The following is a 4,427-nucleotide window of genomic DNA, read 5'->3' on the forward strand; positions in this document are numbered from 1 at the left end:
CCCCCCCCCCCTCCAGGAGCCTAACGGTCGTCTCCAGAATGAGCAGCTAACCTCCAGACGATCCTCAGCCCATATTTGTTCAGTATATGAAGGCATGAATTATTGATACCAGCTGTCTACCTTTACCCCCCTCAGTCCTGGGAGGGGGGGCTTCTTCAACAGCACAGTGAGACAATAGTGGTTTTTAAAGATGTTCTGCTGCAGTTCAGGAGGAGCGGGAAGCCTTTCTGTCAACTAGCAAAGCTGTTACTAGTAGACATCACGAGGACCAGGTTCTGATGCGGGAAGAATTAAGTGTAACATTTATATTCTGGCATTACACTAAACAGGCCTGTGTGATCTGTGAATCCTCTGGGGAAAAATATTGGTAAAAAGTTTGATTTTTTTTAAGATCTGTTTGATTTAAAAAAAGAAACGTTTTCAAACGCAAAAATATGTTTTGCAAGCAAAAAAAAGTTTTTGAAAGCAAATATTACATATTTTTATTTGCAAATTATTATTTTTTTTTCTTTACACTTTACATTTTCTTTGCAATTTAGAACATTTTGACCTCAAAAGTGTGACTTTTGTTTACAATGTGGTTGCACAAAAATCCCTCCTCATGTGATGTCCGTTGGTTCAGGTGTGAAGTTACCAAGTTCCTGTTTTCTGAGTACGTTGTGAACCAGTTTGGTACTGGCCCACAGCAAATATTTCATATTTTTTATTGCCAAATTGTTTTTTTTTCTTAACACTTTACATTTTGTTTGCAATTTAGAACATTTTGATCTCAATATGGAGGCACAAAAATCACTCCAGAGTTCCCCAGGGCTCCTTCCTGGAGCCCCTTCTGTTTGCCATCTACATTTGCAGTGTCCAGATTTTTGCAAAGAGAGTCTGGATTTTGAGAGGTAAAAACATTCAGCCAGACATTCTGAACTAGAGTTGCAAGAAAAAGTCTGTGAATCCTGTGGTATTATTTGATGTCTCTATGATTTTTTTAAATAAAACTTTGTTCTGATCTTCCTCTAAGTCTCTTCACCAGATCAACACTGCCTGCTTAAACCAATACAACACAAGTTTTTATTCTTATTGAACTAAATGTGTAGACGTTCAAAGAGCAGGGTGAAAAGTGTGTAAACTGTTGGATTTAATAACTGGCTGACCCTCCTTTGGCAGCAATACCTTCAACCAAACGTCTCCTGTAGTTGGAGATGAGACCTACTGAACACTAGGGAGGAATTTTAGACCACTCCTCTGAATAGAGCTGTTTCTGTTCACTGATCTTCTTTGGATGTGTGGTGTGAGTTGGATTCCAGGTTGACTGAAAATGCGTTGTATTAGTTCTGTGTGTTGTATTAGTTTAGGAAAACTACGTTTTATGAAGCGGTGTGACTCGGGTGACGATCAACAAGATATTTTATGACAAATTCATGCAGAAATCCAAATAACCCCACAGCGTTTACATACTTTTTATTGCAACTGAGCTTAATGATAAAAAACAAATAAACATGTATTCATTAGTCGCATAGAAATCAAATATATCTTTGAACTCTTAAACCGTTGAAATAGTTAACTTAAATGCAGCAGATTTGCACCAATAAGTAATACTTCACAGTAGTGAAGTAATTACCCAATCAACCTAAACCAACCAGAGCTGCTTTTCTCTGCATCAGAATCTGTTATAATTACATGAATAAACAGCCAAACAGTTCTAGTAGTTCAGAGTTTATTTTGCTGTGTACAGTCTCTCTGTCTCAGGCAGTTAAAGGGTTGAACTGAAGCCTCAAAAGTAACTCAAAAAAACCAAAATTGAATCTTCAACGGACAAAAAGCTTTTCTTGATTTTGGGATAAAAAGTCATATAAAGCATTTCACTACTTCCTGTGATGTCATGTGATTCTAAAGAACAAAAGCATCAAACGTCTTGTAGCATCTATGCTAACAGGACGACTAGCTGGTTTTGTTTTCAAAGTCAGAAGATTCTTACTTTTTTATTGTCTTTTATTACCAAAATTAAATCTGTAGGATGATTCGTCTTGTTGTCCTTGTTGATACATCACCATATTGTTGCATCTCCACACAGAACATGTTATGTCTGAATTCCCTCCCTAAATACTAAAATAAATATCCACAGTCCTGGGTTTGAAAAGCTATTTGGACCCCATGATCAGTACTTTTTCTGTTTTAAAATCTTCATTGGGCCTCTTCTGTGGTGTTGGAGGAGCTGCCTGGGCTTTTATTGTGAAGGAACCGCTCATTTCCTGCAGGAATGGTCATAAAAACAGATGCAGGTTTCTATCACGTTTGGGGTTTCTACATCTATTTTACCCACGCCTCCTTCAAAAGAAAACCAAAAAAAAAAACCTCACAACAAATGTCATTTTCTGGTTTGTGTAAACAGGGCTGCGTATGTAAATCACAGAAACAAATGATTTGTCGGTTTGTCGTTGGCGGATGGTAATAAGCCGGCTCCTGTGCGCTCAGATTTGAGGTGATGGATGAGGAAGGCTGCACCTTTTTATGCAAAGCAGATATTTTCTTTTACACCTATTCAATGCAAATCATTGTGGATCATCCGCCCAGCAGCTTGTGGTGGTGGAGAACCGGTACCGGCGATTCTCCTGAAGGTGTGGCTGGGTGAGGAGGAGACATAATGACATAATGAAGCCTTTCTCTGCTGAGCTTTAATAAAGACGGATGCTGCTCTCCTCCAGCAGGTTTGTGGTGTCTGGAAGAAAATACAGTGAGAATATATCATCTCCCCCCATCCTCTCAGATATTTACACTCGGAGCACACGTTTCTAAATTAATTAAAAACAAGTTAATGGAGATGCTGAGGGCTTCATGAGCGACGCTCTCCCACGCCGGCCTATTTAAAGATCTGGATCTCTGGCGCAGCCTTAATCAAATTCAAATACCACTACAAAGATTCCCATCATTATGAATGGCATCTAATTATAGACGGCGCTGGAGCGGGAGGCGTGCTGGTAACGGACCCGTGTGGCATTTAAACTCCTGAAGGAACAGTTTCAGCTGAGCGGCGAGGAAGGTGGTCGCACTCCGCTGAGGGAGGACGGGTCACATGACCACCCAGACTGCACCGAGATGTTGCTCGCGGCTTCAGCTGAGTCACGAGAAGCTCGACAGCTGACTGTTTGATCCAGTCTGTGCTCTTTGGCACCGCGGGTTTGGTTGAACTCTTCAGTGTGCTTCTCCTGATGTTTGCAGGACGTGAGTCTCAGACACTGATGGGACTTTGTGTATGGAGGTGTCAAGCCATGTGCCAATAGGGTGGAGGGCGTGTCCTTGAAGCGTGTATGCAGCCTAGCTTCATTTAGAGGAGGAGCTAAACATAATGATGTGCAGCCCAGACCTGCCACCGTGTGAATGATTCAGGAGGTTCAGTGAGTGCTGCAGAACGTTGTGACTGAGGCGCAGACGGTTCGAACTGAGGCGCAGATGTTCGGACTGAGGCGCAGATGTTCGGACTGAGGCGCAGATGTTCGGACTGAGGAGCAGATGTTCGGACTGAGGTGCAGATGTTCGGACTGAGGTGCAGATGTTCGGACTGAGGCGCAGACGGTTCGAACTGAGGCGCAGACGGTTCGGACTGAGGCGCAGACGGTTCGGACTGAGGCGCAGACGGTTCGGACTGAGGCGCAGACGGTTCGAACTGGGGCTTCAGACGGTTCGGACTGAGGCGCAGACGTTTGGACTGAGGCGCAGACGGATCGAACTGGGGCTTCAGATGGTTCGGACTGAGGCGCAGACGGTTCGGACAGGGGCAGAGACAGTTTAGACGGGGCTGCCGACAGTTCAAACTGGACCGATTCGGACTTGGTGCAGAAGGTTTTGGTAGGACCGCGGGTAGCATGGACGGGGTTGCATGTGGTAGGAGTGGGGCCGCAGACAGTTCAGACTGCTGCAGACAGGTCAGATAGAGCTGCAGACGGTTCATTCAGTCTTAGTCTGTCTGAGAAACTTCCACACACTTCAAATTCATACCAGTTTTCATACAACAGTTTTGCATCCAGTAGATGTCCTATTAGAGCAGATGAAGCGTCAGGGTTTGAGCTGGATGAAAGGCTGCAGAGTTGAAGCTTCATTCACTCATCACCAGTCTCACATGACTCTGACCTGTCACATCTGCGTTTGTCTTCCTCAGTTGGACACACACCTGTCCAGGTACTGCTGGTTGGATTGATGACTGGTGACCAGATCACAGGAGGAGATGGACCATGACTTATTTCTGTGTGAAACTGTCCTTCTCTTATGAGATCACAGGGAGATATGTTCTATGAAAGCTTCTTCTCCAGTTTGTTTCAGGAAGCTGGTTTGTTACTTTAATATTGTTAGATTTATATCCTGGATGTTTTGTTTTTGCTGCATTGGCCTTGGTTCTCCCTGAAGAGATGATACTCTCATGCACACTAAAAACTCAGTGG

Source organism: Oryzias melastigma, linkage group LG2 (assembly GCF_002922805.2).
Source record: "Oryzias melastigma strain HK-1 linkage group LG2, ASM292280v2, whole genome shotgun sequence".
NCBI classification, from domain to species: domain Eukaryota; kingdom Metazoa; phylum Chordata; class Actinopteri; order Beloniformes; family Adrianichthyidae; genus Oryzias; species Oryzias melastigma.